Consider the following 18,136-nt stretch of genomic DNA (forward strand, 5'->3'; position numbering starts at 1 on the left):
TGGTTTTATTTCAAATAATGTTTCTCTGTGGTATAGAATTTGGGAATGGAGGGTGTACCTCCCCTTTTTACAAGGAATTCAGTGTTGTTTTCTTGATGAGGGTCAGAAGAATGTGTAAACCAGCAGACTTTTCTTCAAAACTGGAACTCGGTAACTGTTTGGGTTTTTTTAGGTGGTTTTTTTTTTTTTTTCGTTTTTAATGCTGGTTAGAAAAAAAAAAGCATTTGTCAGTGAGGTTGTAGGTGAAGAACTTAGGCAAGAGTTTGGAATTATAAAATGTGAACTGGTAAAAGCTATGTGTGCCTTAGGAAAAGGGAGTTGACAAACTGATCAGTTAATGTGTTCAGCATGGATAAGACACCTTTTAACAGTCCAATAAATCAGTTGTGTGGTTTAACACTGAATAAAGCCCATTTTAAAATAATAAAACCATCTGATATTGTGCCTCAGATTAGTAATGGTACACTATAGCTGTAGACCTCCTTCCTTGTTCTGTAAGGTGTTCTAATGACTGACACGTAGAGACCCCAGCTGTTGTAGTAGTGTTGACCAGCAGGCGGTGGTTCACTGTGGCCAGAGTCCTCTGGGGCAGCCAGAGTCTGGCTGGGGATGTCAGGTATGGTGAGGGTCTGGAGGAGGCTCTGACCAAAACTCGTCACTGAACAGAAACACAGCAGGCCATCCATTAAAGGGGGAATAATTACTGCTCTGGTGGCAGACTCTTCAAGTTTGTGTCATCTGAGGATTTTCTTGAAATGCATGTATTTAATTTTCTTTCTAAAGTAGTTGTGGAGTTAGTTACCCTTCTTGTGTTGGATAGTGACTCTAGTTTTTTAATATCTTTGTCCTAATTTTTTGACCCCGCCTCATAAGCACAGGGAGCCTGACCATGTCAGCAGGACTGGCCTCTGTGGCTTTTACCCCCATCTTGCAGGCATTGAGGGATGGTCAGAACAGCCACTGGCTTCTTGCAGGAGGTGTGACGGGAGAGCTGTGCCCCGTGAAATGCCTTTGTGAAGGGCCACTGGAGCTGAACGCGCCTGGGTGAACCTTCTCTGACCAACAGGCAGGATGCATGTTGTTTTTCTTCCCCCTCAGTTAGTGACTGAGAGGGTTGCAAAGCTGCTGTGATCTGTCAGCCCAGCACAGAGGCGGGAGAGCAAACCAAACCCTCTGGCACAGGGCTTGCTCCCACCAGCCTGGGGAAGTGAGACCATGTCCCTCGCCACAGATTCAGTGACTGGTGCCCTTTTCATGTCAATGAAGAGCTGTGAAACACCTCTTAGTGTCTGTAGAAATTTGATTCATCAAAAATGGCATAAAAAAAAGTGGGTAAGCAGGTAAACTGCCTGCTTGGAGGATTTGTATTTGGTATCAGGTGACAACAGGGTCTGTCATGAGAGTCTGACTGTTACTTTTGTGTAGTGGTGGTGTTTATAAGATTCTCTTCTGTGTAATCTGGGAGTATTCTTTGCCCAAACTGATATGTTTTTCCCAAATGCTGATTCATGCACACTGGGCCATAGGGTCTCTATGATTTACTGGGCTCACTTACAAGATGGTATTATATCGTATTTTATTTCTGCTTTTCCCATTTTAGGGTTACAGTGTTCTTCCCTGAAACACTTAGTGTCCTGGAGGCTACTTTTTAAGCAGATTTTTTTACCTCAGTGTTAATGAGGAGCTTTCTGGAGTAGACATGGTATCCACTACCTTAAACCCCTGTTGCCTCTGTTGTCCTGATGCACTGGACTGCTGAACCAAAATGACATCAGTTACTTCTTAAATAACTCAAATTCTGAACAAAAATAGTCCCCTAAACCAGAAAGCCAGCTGTGGAAAACATAGCGCCCTTTCTCTTTCCTTGTGGTTTCCACCCTGTTTTTCTCATTGTGGTGAGCAAAAGCACTTGTGTGTGGGAGGACGGGGGTCAGATGCAGTGGTGGCTGGGCTGGCTGCAGGGTAGGGGTAGGTGAGGGCTGTGTCAGGGGGCATGGGCAATGCTGGGCAGTGTGGCAAGGGGGTACTTGAGACCCTACAGGTTTATGCCTGGGCAGCCTTCCCTCGTCCTTCTATCTGTTTGTACTGAGATTTTAATTTACTGTTGTCCATGTAACACATTGAAGTTTAGGTGAGAGGAAGGTGTTGGGCTCTTGCTGCCCAAAGAAGTTGGGTGAAGTTGGTAATTAATCAAGTGATTTCTGGTGACTAATGAAGGGAAGAGGTTTGCAGACTTGTAGTAGATGAAAGAGGAAGAAGGAAATGAGTTAAAAGTTTTAATTTTGTTTTTCATAATCCCCTTTGCTTTACTTCCTCTTAGAAAGTTTTATGCATGTGTTAAGCAATGGGAATAAAAGGATGAAATGGATTTTGTTTGTCTTTTAGCAATATGAGAATGGGACTCACCTTGAAGAGAAGTGTGTGTATTCATGGTATGGTCAAAGTTGCATCGCAAGAAAGATCTGTTTTAACTGTCTCAGTAGCATATTTATGTCCTTACTTAGGCAGAAGGATTTCTACTTCTTGACTCAGCTTCTCTACCCAGATGAAGGGGTGGGTACCTATAGTCAAAAAAAGAACTTGGAAGTGCTGTGAAGCTTATTTTTTGATTCCTCACCCTATGAGTAGTCTTTCTGTGCTGCTTTGGCAGAATTAGCATCACTAAATAGAAGGTCTTACCAAAATAATCACTGATGAAAACAAAAAAAACCCCAATGCAACCCAACAACAAACCAACCAACTAGAAGTCCCAAGAGATGGCTTTACCTGTGCCCTTTGTGTTGTAAAACAAGAGTATCTGTGTCTTAAGGATTTACTCTCCAGAATCTGTTGCTGGAGGCTTCTTTCTTTTAGTAACTCTAGAGCTATGTAAATGGATCTGACATGGGAGAAGCCCAATGCTAACAGCTGCTGGAGGCTGCTGGACTGAGTCATGACTCTTGATTCTGTATCTGGTCCCATGGGGAAGATAAGGTTTTGGACAGCAATTGTCTGTCTCAGATTTAAAAGCTACTGCCAAGGAACCATTTGGAAGTCTGAAGTTTTTTGTAGTGTCTTAGTCATTGTGAACTGGCTCTATGTATCTTTCTAATCTGTGCGGCTTGTAATGCGTATCAGTTTAAGCTCAAAAACTTTGTTTAGTCTCTTTCCATTATCTTATTTGCCTGTGGACAAGTACAGGATATTACCAATGTCCTGGAGGATTGATAAGGTCTAGAAAATATGCTTCTAGTGGGAAGAATTCAAGAAGCACTACCTGTAATTTACCAAAGAAAACACAATGGGCATAAATTGATAAGTACAAATCATGGGAAGGAAAAATGTAGTTGACTTCTCAGGGTGGAGGTACATAGGATTGATATTTGGAAATTGAAGTCAGGTGTTTCGGATCAATAATAAAGCACACTTACATAACGGAAAATTGATAATGAATTCTACTTCTGTATGGGGCTGTGTGTTGGCACTGTCTCCTTTACTAAAAGCAGGTTTCCTCTTCAGCTCTTTCGTTGAGGGTTTTAGCAGCCTTTGTTACAGAGCAGGAGGGCAATTTTCAGTGACAGCTTTTGGCTCTTTAGCTGCAGGTGTTCTTCTGTCTGTATTTTCCCCTCCTGTAAATGTTTAACGTGTATTAATTTTTCCCTTGTGTTTTTGTTTCATTGCTCACAGGTTTCTTCCCCTCTAATTCATAGCTGTTGTATTACCTGCTTCTATATTTCGGCTTCATACATCCTTTCATCTGTACCCTAATTGAGAAGCAGAGATGTTTGAAAGTCAGAAAATGCTGGTAATTGGGAGAATGACAGCTTACATCACCTCTTCCAATTTCTCTTGGTTTATTTTGAACATAGTGTTTAAGGCACTCCTTCATAACTTAGGATCATAAAAAGTAATGAATTTTAAGTCATTGTTTAAGGTCTTCATCTGTCATTTTCATAACATTATCATCTACAGGTACATGACATCAGACAACCCAGATCCATATTTCTAATAGAAAAACATTTTCTCCCTACATAAATTCTGAAATCCTGTGAGCACTTTACATAACCTAACACTAAGTAGTTGTGATAAAGTCTATTAGAGGCACTTTACTTGTCTTACCCTGCTGTTTTTGTTCAGGGTTTTTTTTCTTTGCTCAATTCTGAAGCTTTGGATGTGGCTTCATCTGTTTTGCTTCTCTTGGGGAAAACTGTGAGGAAAGTATTTTGCTCTTTTGAGTTGATCCTCACATTATCCTGGGTGTGATTGCTATTTGTGGTTAGTGCAATTGATAAAACATCGCAGTTTAGAAACAACGTTGATAAGCATATGAATCGATTTTTAACTGTGTTGCACAAATTTATGAAACACCAACACAAGTTCAAAATCCTCCGTATGTTCCTTTATGGCAGGAACCTTCCCCTTACCTTTTCCTCCTGCTAGATGTTTTGCAACTCGTTGTTGTGTCTATTTTTTATTGAAGTACAACTCTGTCATATTACAAGCATTTTGGAAGAGGTGGATATCTAATTTTTTCTGACATTTGTCTCATTCAAATGTCAAAATTTGTATTTTATTCATGTGTTTGAAAACCGTAAAACAACACTAAATGTGACAGCTTGGGAGGTGGGAAGGAGCATAATCTGTTCTTCATTAGGAAGCATTTTGCACTATGCTAGCTAGTGATAGCTTAATGGTATGATATTGAGGTTAAAAAATTGATGGCACTTATGAAAAGGTGCAGTTTAATGAAAAATTGTAACAGAAAGCTTTTAGAGTTCTTTTGAATGAAGAGTTTTCATCTCTTCTTTCAGTGCAAGGTCTTTTTCACTGCTATTTGTTGTTGAGAGGCAATGGTACCTGCAGAAGTTCAAGTCCTCATTGAATGTACATCCATCACCTTTTGTTCTGCAGTTGGATATATAAAGCAAAGGCTAACAATGGTTTCATTATGTGATGGCTCCCAGAAAGTGTCAGCTTTAATTAATGAACAGTCTGTTAGTACAGTTTGTTTGGTTGAACTTTGCTAACAGGCCCATTGCTCAGTAATATACTGACCTAGAGGAATATTAGTCCTCTGCCTTGGGAACCTTTTCAGACTGGTGTGTGAGTTGCAACAGCAGAAATGCAGTGCTGTTAGAAAAGTTAGACTTGTGCCAGTATCTGTGAAGTATGATTTATCTGCTCTGAAGCTCCACTTTTGAGTGACAGGCTCTTCTGACGGGGAAGGGAATGGGCATCATCCACCCTTGGGTTTTTAGTCCCAGGCCTGGTTCTGCTTCTCAAGATGGCAGTTAGTACCCACCTAAATCAATTTTCTAACTGTAATCCTTTCTCTGTTGGGAACCCCTGATGGTGTACATTTATAGAGAAGTAGGGTTACCTTTTAAAACAAAGTATCACATATCCATTACTCGGAGGTGCATAGCATGAGAAGCAAAAGTTAATGAAATGCGTTTGTGAGTGTCTTAGTTGAATGCTAACTTTTTCTTTGGCAGCTCTGAGCTTCCCTGACTAGAGTTTTGGTAGGAAGCAAAGTTTTTTCTGCTGTAGCCATTGTGGCTATACTGTGTGTCTTGATCAGTTCATTACTGTTCACTGATCTGGAGGCAACAGCCATTAATTACTCATTTCACTACCTGTTTCTTCAGCAATTTTGCATTTAGAATCTTCTAATAAGAATAGCAATCTAACTTTGATAGAATGAGAAGGAAGTATTTGATTAAAAATCAGTATGTTTCAAATCAGTTTATTTTGAAATTTTTCTTCGAAGAACTGTGTCTTTTATATTGAATTTTGTTCTTGGCTTCTTTGCCTGTTCCCTCAATTTGCATCAAGGTGAGGGCTGTGAGACTGGTATAGCGATAATGCCAGTAGTTTGCATATTTGCCATATCAGTTGCCTTGGTTTTGTAAATGATCCTTTATGATACATTCTTGGTTTTCAGCATGTGGCAAGTGAAGTTTAAACATGCAAACAGTGCTTCATACTTTTTTTTTTGTGATTTCTAAGCAGTGAAGCCAACTTGTGGTAGAACTTGTACTTGCTGAACTTGTGGTTTATGGGTTTATCTGCTCTATCTTGCAGCACTCAAATGGCTTTTGGGGTTCTGAAGTTAGTGAAGTTGGAAGACAAATAGAAGTAAGTAAACAGGCTTCAGCACAGGTGACTTTACCCTTTCTATTCCTCCTCAACGGTCCTTTTTTCAGTCCTGCTGCTGTGCATTTTGAAGAACTATGTCCATGCCATAGGCTGCTAGCTTTCATCAGCATGGGAACTGAAGAGAGCTGTGGGAGAGCTGTTGCCCAGTGATTTTGCAGCCTTCGAGGAGAAGCTCATGTTGAGCCTGGGGGTGGAAGTAGAGCAACAGAGGTGCTGCCACAGAGACTGCTTTAGAGGCAGCTGAAGCCTCTGTCTGCTTAAGGGACTAAAAGTCTGGCATGGGAAGAGAGCAACGACTGTATGATCTGCCTTAAGTCCTGCTGTTTCGAACTCCAGATTGTGTGCATTTCGTACACCTGTGTTACAGACTTTGATGTGTTGTCAGTACTGTTGTAGGGCAGAAGCCTTTAGCTGTGTGTCAGGTTTTTCAGTGATGCTCATGTAGGTGTCTTTGACACACTCGAACCTGTGTGTCACAGAAGGACAGCTTATGCATTTACACTTGTGTTTATTCTGTCATCCGGCATCAAAATGGTCCAGCCTTTCTGTTTGCTTCTCATCTTCACTGGAGCTGAAACACAAGTTTACATAGAGTTCAAGTAAAATAGGTTGGTGTTTGGCAGCATTTTCTCACTTGGTTAGCAAGAATGGCCTAGAAGCCAATTAACCCCATGTGTCCTGTGAGTGGAGGAGACATGCTTCAGAGTTCATGTCAAGTCTCTAATGCAAATGCCAGAAGAAAAATTATATACGAGTGACTCAAAAGATACCCGTATGCAAGTACAAATAAAAGAGGCAGGTGGATCAGCGGAAACTCCAGCTCGTAAGGAACACATTTAAGATGCTTTGTTCTATGGGAAGAACTGGTCTGGTAGCTTCCAGTCTATTTTCTGTGGTTGGCAGAATTTCAGTCAAAATCTTAATGCTTTCCAAATCTGCAGTTCTGCACAGTGAAAGAGACAGAGCATACTGTTCCTGAAAATCTGCAGTTAAATGAGCTATTACTTGTTCCCCTGCGCTAGTATTAAAACTTGTCTGGCTGTACAGTGAGCCACATTCAGAAATTGATATGACTGAAAATTAATGTCATAATCTCCATTTCTTCCCATAAAAGCAAATGGCTTAGTTTTTCAGCTGGATAAGTTTCTTGAACCAACATAAACTTTATACTTAGTATTTTCATTTATCTAAAAGAACGAGGGGAGAAAAACCTGGGAAAAAAAGCTGTGCACATATGTGTAGCTTTCTGCATCTCTTGAACTAGCATTTAAGTTATGTGTTTTCTGCTGTTGAAGTGTCATTCCAGGTGCTATCAGCCTGTTGGCTGTATAAAGTCTCCCGTGAATTATTCTACTAGTGTGCCTGGTCCTGTTCTTCTCTGGTCTTTTGAGTAATGGCAAGGGTCCCTGGTTGTGGAGGTGGAGAGGAAATAGCGTCTGCTGCTAGCAAGTCTTTGCATCTCCATTAATGTGCTGCTATTATTTGTTCAGTTTTTCTTCCCTCTCCCACCCAACACTTCAAACAAGTGAGCTTTGGGGCTTTTTTGACTGAACGAAGTTCAAGCAGTTGATAGTTTACAGCGTTTTTAATTTTTGGTAAATAACACTGACCAGAGACCAGATGAAAAATAGGAGAAAAAATTAGAATCACATCTGCAGACACAAGAGCTAGACTGGAAAATACATTTTTGCTTAACTTCTCAGAAGGATATTCTCCAGAGCAGGTCAGGTCTGAGAAGTGCTAAAATTAGTAGCAGTAGGGGTTCTTGCCTTAATCCTTTGTAGCTAGGATGCCTGGTTAAAAAGGAGATGTGTTTTGGGGAGCACTGCTTCTCTCTTTGCTGTGTTGGTAGAGAAAGCCAGCTTTCTTCCCATGTAGTCTAGACTGGTACAGTATGCAGTAGGGGACAATGCTGGGAATTTCTCTTGCATGTGAGAAGAGGAAAAGAAGTTGGATGAAGGTGCTGTTTGAGCAGTGAACAGTGCCTGCTGTTTGCTAAGCAGGCACTGACTAACAAGCACAGACTTCCATGCCGCCTTTGATGGGAAGATCTCTTGCTTACCTTTTGCACAGTGATAAGACACTTGGTTTTGTCTGCCTGCTTTCTGACCTATACCCAGGAGTGTTTAGGAGCTGTTTCAGTAAAATGGAGGTCACAGTGTGCTGGATGCATTAGCAGTCCTGGTGTCCTGGTGACCTGCAGCAAGGTCCATCCTGCCTTTGGTCTGCCAGGCGTGCTGTACCACACAGAGAGAAGAGGTTGAAGTGGGTCAGTTAGTAAAGCTTTTGCTGTCATGGTGCAGTTTCTCAGGCCAGTGCAGAGGAGAAGTGTGGGTTGGTGTGTTTTGAATCAGCGGTGAGTATAGCAAACACCTTATTTTGACCATTTCCTTCTGAATTACGGGGTGTTTTTGCTTCTTAGAACAGGAGATACCATGTGTCTTCAACCCATGGCACTGGTTCAATCACTTAACATATGCAGAATGAGGAAATGACACACTGCTTGCAATGCAAGAAATAGCTTCTTGTAGAAGTTGATTTTGGGGCTTATGAGATCCCTTTGGTAGCTTTGGCATAGTTTGGGAGCTGTATCTGTCACCCACATATTATTTCAGATGAGTTAGCTATGCCTGTGACAGTGGCAGACCCCTTGCTTTTGGAGAATTTCAGCACTGGAAAAAATCCTATGTCTTAGTCACTACAGTACCATTTTTACTTCTGCTTCTCCCCACTATGAAATAAAAAAAATGACAGACTTACTTTCACTGCTCTAAGAATGTGAAAAGGCCAGATTTGGAAGGCATACTTCTTTGACAAATGCAAATCAATGACTGTGTTTTCTTACAGAGAAATCTGGGAGAAAAATTGTAAATCAAGACTTTTTTTTTATATTTTCTTCATGCTACAGAAGGCTTTGCTCTGTGGAGAAGCAGCTATTTGACAAAATATGCTGAAGTGTGAGCACAGAAATGGGAATCTGTCACTCAGTGCTGCAAGAGCAAAACAACTGTTCATGCTCAAGTTTTGGTGTGGAATTTCGCTGATTTTTTTTTTTATAGCAGCTTTACTCTGATTTTTGGTTGTCCTGTGCTACTGCCATAACCCTTCTGGGCACCAGATGAATACTGGGTTTTTGAAAGTGCAGTCTTAGTAAGTTAGATGTGACTCCAACTGAAAAATTATGCCTTTTGAAATCTGCCATAAAAAAAGTTTCGGAAGAAGGGTTCTTCTCCCTTTCTTACCTCTCTCCTCATATAAAGTCTTGCTGTGGAAACATGAAGCCCAAAACATGCATGTTATGTTCAGGCTCTTGCTCGGTGTCTGTAGGCTCTGTTCCCTTACAAATAAAATTGTGTAGTTGTTTTTATTATGCCCCTCTTAGGTTTTTGGTGGTTTTTTTTGGTCATGGTATTTTGTTTGTAACTGAACACAATGATTAATTGTGTTGGAAAGTGATATAGAAACATCAGGCAAAATTGAAGGCTCCATTGTGCTTAGTACCATGATGAATGAATTTTCTATTCCTAGGTGACTTGCAGCACTGTTTCAGACTTGTCTTGGAAACACAATGAAATGAGATTTTACCTTTCTGAACTTCCCTTGTGAGTAAAAGATGTATTTTTCAGTTGAAAAAGCATACTTACACTTAGATTGCCAGGTGCAGCAGGATTTAAACCTATGCTGCAAAATGTCTCCTTGGAAAATGATGTTTTAAGTCTGCTGCCAGAGGGGTGCTAACAGATTGGAGAAAATTGGGATTGGAGGTATTAGAGAAATGCACCTCTGAGTGTGGAAGCGTTAAAAGTCAATATGTGTTATGTATCTCCACTCTGTATAAAAGCAGTAACTGGTGTAGCAGATCTGCCTCTGCCCAGTGTTCATTCTCACCTAGACCACCGCTTCCAGTAGTCTTTTGTCATACATCTCTGAAGGACAGGCAACATCCTGAAAGCTGAAACCAGCCACCACAGTTGTGTGGCAGTGACGTTATACAGCAGCCCTTTTCTATAGTTTGTACAGCATTTGTTTTAAATCTGTATCTCCCGACAGGTATTGTAGAGGTGGGTTGGATAGAGTTTTTGGAAACTAAATGAAGATAAGATCCTAATTTCTTGGTCATGCTTAAATGAGGCTGTAGCAATGAGGTATTTTAAAATTGTGGGTTAGTTAGATAGTTTCCTTGATTAGACATTTGTTTACTTTATCAAATAACATACTCAGATATTTTAAAAGAAATGTTGCAAGATTCAATTTTATGTGCACATTGCAATTTACTATTCTCTTGCCTTTCCTTAAAATACAAATATTGCCAAAATTTTGTCAATAATATAATATAATATGATATAGTACTGAAGTATTTTAATGCACGTATGAGCACAATATTTTCAGTAACGTTTCTTCCTGCTGCTTTGCTTTTTGCAAAGGTTGTAGCCTTGGGAAGCTGGCCAGGCTTTGAACTGTAAAAGGGGGAGCATAAAGAATGCAGGATGTTTTTAGAATAGTCTCAACTGCGAGCAGATGGCTTCATTAAATTCTCTTTAGGAGAAGGAGAGCAGTTGCAGCTTTTGGGAGAAAATTGGCTGGAGCAACTGCTTTTACTTTGCCATCCCAAGCGTGTAGCAGGTAATAAAAATGTTTGTGCAACTTTATGTAAAGCAGTCAGTCCACACACCTTCACGTAGATGCAGGAGAGTTGTACCTCTGTTCTATAAATTGAAGGGCGCAAATTAGAACAAAAGACTGAATATTTAGTCATTAAACTTCCTGTGCATATTTTAAATCTTTGTCGGGGAGGTTCCACTAGCTGGTTTCTTTTTGATCCTCGGCCCTTAACATTTTAGATAGTTCTGTTCTTTGCCACAAAATCATCTTCTTGTTTTGCTCTTTTTGCCGCCTTTTCTGGAGAAAACTGAGGAAAATTACATTTATAACTAAGCATAACTAAATGTATTTATAAATGGCATGTGAAAGAGAATAGTACATGAAGGTGGCTTTCTTCCTGTGGAATACCAAGACTTCTAGCAGAAATGTGTCTAGAGTCTGATTGCTCCAGTTTTAAACGTTCTTGGGTTGATCAAAGTTAAGCATGGAAGGTGTGAGCAAGGTTTTGCCTTGCTTCGACCTAAGCTGTAATAATGTACTTTAAGCACTATTTTCACCTTACCCTTTCACCCCCCAAAGTTAAAAACCAAACTTCTGAGTCAAGGCAGATACTCTCGAGTCACAATATCTTTTTGCAGATGAATAGCCTGTTGGGCTTTAAAGATGGGGATGGATTTAAGGAGGAGAATTTGAAGCTGGTTTTTGTTCTTGTAGATGAGAATTCAGAGATGTGAGAAAATGTTGTAACTGCTAAGCCCTTTGAGTTGTATGTTTCCTTAAATTTCTTGGTTTCAAAATTAAATGTGGAGGCAGTAGACCAGGAAGCAGGCAAGACTGTGTCCTGCTGTAATGGTAGATTTTGCTTATATTGATTATTGAGTATTCATTCTTTTGCCTGCGAAATGCCCCTCTTACAAATTAGATACTAGCCTATCTTAGTAGCAGAGGAGGAGTGGTGAGTGTGCTGCTGGTAGGTGAACTCCTCTGTTGAGGCTTGTCTGTTGGTAGAAGGTATATTCTGGTCAAGGCTTAGGCTCTAATCAAGCTGACTGGCCAGACATTAAATTAACCACTGTTGCTGCAGGAAAAATTGTGCTTAATTAGAATCAATACATTCCACAATGAGAGAAGAAAATGACCTTGTATTTGTAAGGATGAATTACTGGCATGTCATTGGCCTTGTTCCAGGGTTTCCCTTGTGTTATTCTCACCCTGAATTCTTCTGTTAAGTTTTATATGTCTGAGATACTTAGTTTTAAAATACTATCTTTTGTGTGCGTTCTCCAGAACCGTGTGGTACTACAAGGAGAAGGATGGTACTGTTGTTTTGGTAAAATTATGTGAACATATCCACTGTAAATACAATTCTGGCCCCATTTATCTCATACCTGCCATTATCTGTAAGATAGGCTTGATTTACCCGACTTCAGCAAATTTGCAAGTCTGTATCAAGGCTGTAAGTAGTTTGCTTCTCCCTTACCCCGTGATGTATCAGGTATTTTCCAAGATGCTTAGCACTGGCAGTGTTTTTCATGTTTCATTTCTCTGCTCCTTCTCCTGGTTGCTGACAGGTGCAGCAGTGCTGCATGGGGGTGCTGGGACCCTAATGGGCAGATCTTCTACAGCCCAGACTGTATTCCATCTTCACCTTCCTTTGAAGATGTAAATGTTCTATAACTACTGTTTTAGTACATCTATGAGCTTTAGCAATGCGTGCTGCCAAATATAGTCTGGTTAAACTTCAGGCCCTGCACGTCCTCTGGACAGGAACTCAGTCATGTATTTGTGTCTGTCATTCTTTTTTGATGTTTTGCAAACATCTCACAACAAAGACTGCTAAGCCGTTCGGACATCTGGGCTGAATCACATTTAACCAGCTTATGTGAGCAAATGTTTCTACCCATTCACATAGTGAAATGTTGTTAGCTGCAAAGCCTGGGACATGCTGCCACAGAGATGAACAGCTTAATGTTGTTATGATTAACTAAATTCACTCAGCTTATTCTGACTCTGGCTTCTTCGCATGAAGGCGGAAATTATTGCCACTTTGCAGTCTAGGGGTTTTTTATTTTCAGCTTTTGTGCTTGCTCTGTTTAGCTTTTGGAAACCATAGAACCTTTATAAGCCAAAGAAAAGGAAAGACTCTGCAGGCATATTATAGATCAGGTAACTCTTGTGTCTGGTCCGCCTTGGTTGGGACCAAACAGTACGCAATGCCTGAAAACATCTCTTATTGGTAACGATGGTGATTTTCTGTACCGGTGGAGTAAATCACCAGCTTTCTTGAAACTGGTGCTGTAATAGTGTCCTGTATATTAGATAAAATATCAGCTAAGAATGGAGTATATATAATCCTTAGTGGAGTTAGTCTGCCTTGTTTCCAGAGCTTTCTTAACGTAGAGCAATGGAAAATGAACCAATGTTCTCGTATTCAGTTCTGCAGCTTGAAGCCAGTTGTCGGTGCTGGAGCGAGTAGTTGGGAACAGCTTCACCCTGCTCTGAGCTGCTGCAGCCCAGGAGTGGGGCAGGAGGAAGGCCAGTCCTTCAAGGATATGGAGCCTTAAGTCATGGCTTCAGGTTATGCTTAATTCAGTAATTGTGATTGCCTGTTCCTTGTCTTGTTCCTCTCTTCCCTGACCTCCTGTGCTGCTGCTGCTTCCCTTGAATGAGATTTTAATGATGGTGGGACTGAGGACTGTTAGAATATATGTTTCGTTTAAAATGTTTACTTTGTCATCTTCCCCTGAAATATGTTTCCACTGAAATAGCTTGCCTTTTTAAAATTTTTATTTTTATTTATACTTTTTATCCCCACAACACATTGTGGCCATCGCTATCTGGTGCATTATTCTGTTACTGTATTGCAGTGTCCTCTTTAGTGCTGAATGCAAATCCTGCTAATCAGCAAGGAGTTGTTTACTGTCAAGGTGAAAAAACTGAGGCAGTTTTACATAGCTCCTTCGCATCCTGGCTGATGGACATCATCCACTGTGTAGCTTCAGAGCCTGAACCAAGGCCTGTTCTTCCTGTCCCAGATGCTGTCTAAACGCTGGCCTGACTGTAGTCTTGTCTGCAAGAGTTGGCTAGTACTTGACTTTCCAGCCAGTAGGCTTGCCTTATCCTCCCTCTGCTGGTGATCAGCCTTCTGCAGTCTGGTGGATTTAATTGTCACAGTCAGTCTTTTCTAAAAGTGACATGTCACCCTTTCTAATCCTATAGAGTTTAATCTTTTGGATTACTAACAATTGATGTTATTGAAATGGTATTCAACAATAGTATGTATTTTCTAAGCATTTTCATTTGCTATTCTCCATTTAAACTTGGCAAACCAGCAGCAGAAACAAGTCCATGCTCTTCTGCACTACTGCAGCTCTGAAAACCTCTTAAACCTCTTTGTTTGAGAAAGATGATTTGTGTTTTGGTCACGTCTTCCAGCTTACTGCAATAGCACACTGAAGTGTTTGCTTCATTTGCTTTAATGGATCACTTCGAGATCTTGTAATCTTATTTGTCTCAGTTTCACAGCTGTTGAAGACAAGGAGGGGAAGACTACAGGATTTCTATTTGATGAGCTTTTCACCTGAGAAATTTTGTCCAGCTCCAGGTTTTGTAGTGCCCTTGTCCTTCTTGGACCGTGAGGTAATCCAAATGATCTTGTGTTTACTTCTTGAAATTGTGTGTATTTGCCTGTTTCTGACAGCAGATGTCCCACAACAGGCCATGTGCTTTGTGGTCAGAGACAGTGCACTTTGTTCTTTTTTGGTTTTGAAGTTTGTCACCCATCCAGGAGTCAAAATGTCAAAACAAGACCCTGAGGTAGCACTGAGATAAAGTTGCCCACCTGGCCCTTGGCTCTTCTAGCAGCATGGAAAGGTAGTGGAGGGGTGGGTGTGGGGTCCTTGCTTGCATCTGTGATTCAATTATCAGAAGTGTGTGGAGATGGGTTTCTTTAAGGCACAGGGGAACTCCAAGGATGCCATTTTTGCTGCAGGTCTTTGGGATGCAGATACGCTGCTGCTTTAGCCACTTTTCTTAATGTGTGTATTGTACTGATGAGTTGAGAAGGTGGTAAATGATGCTTTTGTAAGGTGGTGACAAAATTTGATGGTTGGTAGTACTGCTATGATATTTTTGTATGTAGTGCAGTGTTAGTCTGCTTGATTTTCACATGCAAGCTGTTAAAGACCAGACAGGGTGATACTGTGAGAACAGACACTTTTTCAAATCTGCCTTTGTTCGTGCACATAACGCACTAAGACTATAATGTCTCTGCTGCTGCTGTTTTCTAACCTTGCTTGTAAACATCAAAAGTGCAGTGGCACTGCCTCATGGCAGGCGTGGGTCATTGAATGCAGTTGGAAAAGCCCTGTGGTAATGGACTGGTTGCTAGGATGAGATGACTCTGGTAAGCTTGGAGGGGAATGACAAGCAACTGGGAGATCCTCACAGAGGAGGATCCTCGTGGTCTGTCCTGCCAACTTCTCAGCTCATTAAAGAGCCAGAAAAATCATGGAATGGCTTCACTTGGAAGGGACCCTAAAAATCATCTAATGTCAACCCCCCTGCCATGGGCAGGGACACTTCCCACTAAATTAGACTGCTCAAAGCCCTGATCAACCTGGCCTTGAACGTTTCCATGTAGGGAGCGTGCACAGCTTCCCTGGGCAACTTGTGCCAGTATCTCACCACCCTCAGTGTGAAGAATTTCCTCCTGATGTCTACTCTAAATCTTCCCCTCTCCAATTTACAGCCATTCCCCCTAGTCCTGTCACCACAAACCTTTGTGAACAGTCCCTCTCCAGCTTTCTTGTAGCCACCTTCAGGTACTTGAAGGTCGCTATAGGGTCTCCCCAGAGCCTTCTATTCTTCAGGCTAAACAGCCCCAACTCTCTCAGCCTGTCCTCGTATGGGAGGTGCTCCAGCCCTCTGATCATCTTTGTAGCCCTCCTCTGGACCCATTCCAACAGTTCCATATCCTTCTCATGCTGAGGATTAATGTTTCCTGCCCCTGAAAATTTGTTAAGTGGCTTAGATGTAGGAGAAAACTGTTTGGCAAGTGACATAAGCATTTATACATTTAAACTCAAAATGGAGCAAACTGTGTGTGGTGCAGACTTATCACTGAGAGGTGCAAATTTTGATTTTTACAAGCGACATGAAAATCCTTACAGTACTGTGGATTTCAGTAGGCAGTCCTCTCACAGTCTTTCAATTGGAGTCGCTGAAGACTTTCCAAGTCTTATGTTTTGTGTTTGCATCCCATGCCCCGCCAAAGAGAGCCTTTCCTTGAGTCCATCGTGACGCTTCTCTTGGCTTTCTGAGCCTGGCTTTTACCAAGAGCCTGTGTGCACCACAAGAGCTGGTAGGACTCTGCCAAGCAGCTGTTCTCCCAGGAATGGTCACCTACTCCTGGTTTTGCAGTTAGTGTTAACTGTGGAGGTGATAGTGGTTGATCCCAGGCTTTTGCACTCTTTCTCAGGCATGGAAGTGAGAACTGCACTGGCATGTGTCAGGGAAGGTTAAACCTAACACATCTGCGAGAACTGGAAAAGTACCAGACCACTGAACAGGAGATAAATGCCATTGAGAAGTTCTGGGCCTTGAATGGAAGGACCTGTCATCCACAGAGCGGTCTGAAAGACTGGTAGTCAGCAGCTCATCTTGTCCAGGATCTGTCTGGATTGCTGTTAGGATATGCTTTCTTACAAAGTATCATCTGAAACCTCACTCATGTCAGACAGGAAGAACTCCTGTAAAAAACCATGTAGTTGGTAGAGTGAAGCTGTTCTCATGCTTTGAGAAGCAGCAGGAGATAGGAAATATTTGATTCCCTGTACTCTAGGAGTGGTGTGGTAAACCCAGGTGAACAGCAACAAGATGAAGCATCGCTCTACGTTACAGCAGTGATATAAATAAAACTATTATTTTAGCTTCACACAAGTTCTTCATTTTTTTGCAGAAGGTTAATTTCAAGCACTACTTTCTAATGTCAGTGTTTTAGTTCCTCCTTTTGTGTTAACAAAAAGATAAGTAAGCAAGAGCTTTTTTCCTGCTGAAGCGTGATGTTAGTTCATATCACCTGAGATGACTTGCAGCATGACAACGTTTTGCTGAAGTCCTGAGGGAGGGGTCAGCTGTAGTGAAATTGCATAACCGTTGGCTGTCACTTAAACGTTGGATGTGCCACTGGTCTTTTAAAACATGTTGAAATTCAAAAAACTTTAACCTCTTCAGGTATTTTTTTTAAAGTGCCATTGCTCAAAACGGCAAATGGTAAAAAGCACGATACCCATCATGTTAGAAAGATAAAGAAGCTGTTTGAGCATAGGTACTCGGTTACCTGTATTTTTTCTGCTGAATGACTGTTGTTTTTGGGCTTTCTCAAAGAGGAGTCATGGAAGTTCTAGAGTCAAGAAGGAGCAGGTTGTTTTGATTCTTGAGCAGTGCAATTGGCTGACCTTGCTGGCAGAATTCTCAGACCAGTGCACGCGGACTGTAGTGCAGTGCTTGTGTGTCATTCAACAGTGAATCTGTTGTTAAAGATTATAAGTGTATTTGACCAGCAGAAATAAGTCTGCAGCCTTTAAGAACAAGGAAGCTTAAATGAACCTTGTTATTTATTAAGGCAAATTTTAAGTGAGGACCATCAGCAAACAGTCTGACAGGAGACAGGTTTCTTAGCAACAAAAATAATGAAAATGGTCGTTCATTCTTTAATTGTACAAGAGTGGCAGCAAACCAGCTAATTAATAGTTGTTAATCTGGAGTACTAATATTCAGATGGTAGTCTATATATTCCTACGTACCATGGATGACTTCTAAGAGATCTGCAAAAGCTACATAAGAAAAGTAAGCTGATTGTTAGTAGACTTAAATTCTCAATGCAAGTTTGCACAACCTGTAGGAAACTTAGTGTTTTTTAGCTTCTAAGAAAATTTCTAGACTTAGAAGTCTAATTAACAGTTTGCTAGAATAAAGACTATAAGCAGGAGCATCCTTTGTTCATAAATAAATAACATTAAATAGCTGAGCTCGTATTTAATAGTGGGACATTGTTTTGCTTTGCTGTTGTGGACTATTGCAGTAGTTCAAAGCTAATGTTCTTATTAGAGAAAGTTGAGGAAAGCATCAAGGGAGAGTGAGAAGGAAACTAATGCTTAGTAAGAATCATCATTTTGTTTACTACATTAAATCTGTCCTTATTAAAAAAAAACAACAAAAAACAACACAAAGCAAAACATCAAACTTGTAGCAAATGAGCTGTGTAAAAGTTGAAATTTAGATTACCCACACAGAACTTTGAACTTGAAAGTTTAATTTATTTGAATTAATATGGAATGGTGATTTTTTTTTTTAATAGAAATAACCCATTTCTTTTACATGCTGTATGGAGACT

The 18,136-nt window shown here is 40.8% G+C and overlaps 1 protein-coding gene across 10 annotated transcripts in view; it reads left to right on the top strand.

The window, feature by feature from the left end:
• The window catches only part of SEMA4D (semaphorin 4D), a 99,016-nt gene that overhangs the window by 26,919 nt on the left and 53,961 nt on the right, over window positions 1-18,136 (top strand). Inside the window, exon 2 of one of the 10 annotated variants that reach the window (XM_054054678.1) lies at window positions 14,258-14,379. The exons of 8 other annotated variants lie outside the window; for them this stretch is intronic. The gene's annotated coding sequence lies outside the window, so the exon portion shown is untranslated. Of the gene's footprint in view, window positions 1-6,081; window positions 6,118-14,257; window positions 14,380-18,136 lie in introns of those variants that run through there. One more of the 10 variants, XM_054054680.1, reaches the window with a different exon arrangement.

This window comes from Cuculus canorus, chromosome Z, assembly GCF_017976375.1.
Source record: "Cuculus canorus isolate bCucCan1 chromosome Z, bCucCan1.pri, whole genome shotgun sequence".
Classification (NCBI taxonomy): domain Eukaryota; kingdom Metazoa; phylum Chordata; class Aves; order Cuculiformes; family Cuculidae; genus Cuculus; species Cuculus canorus.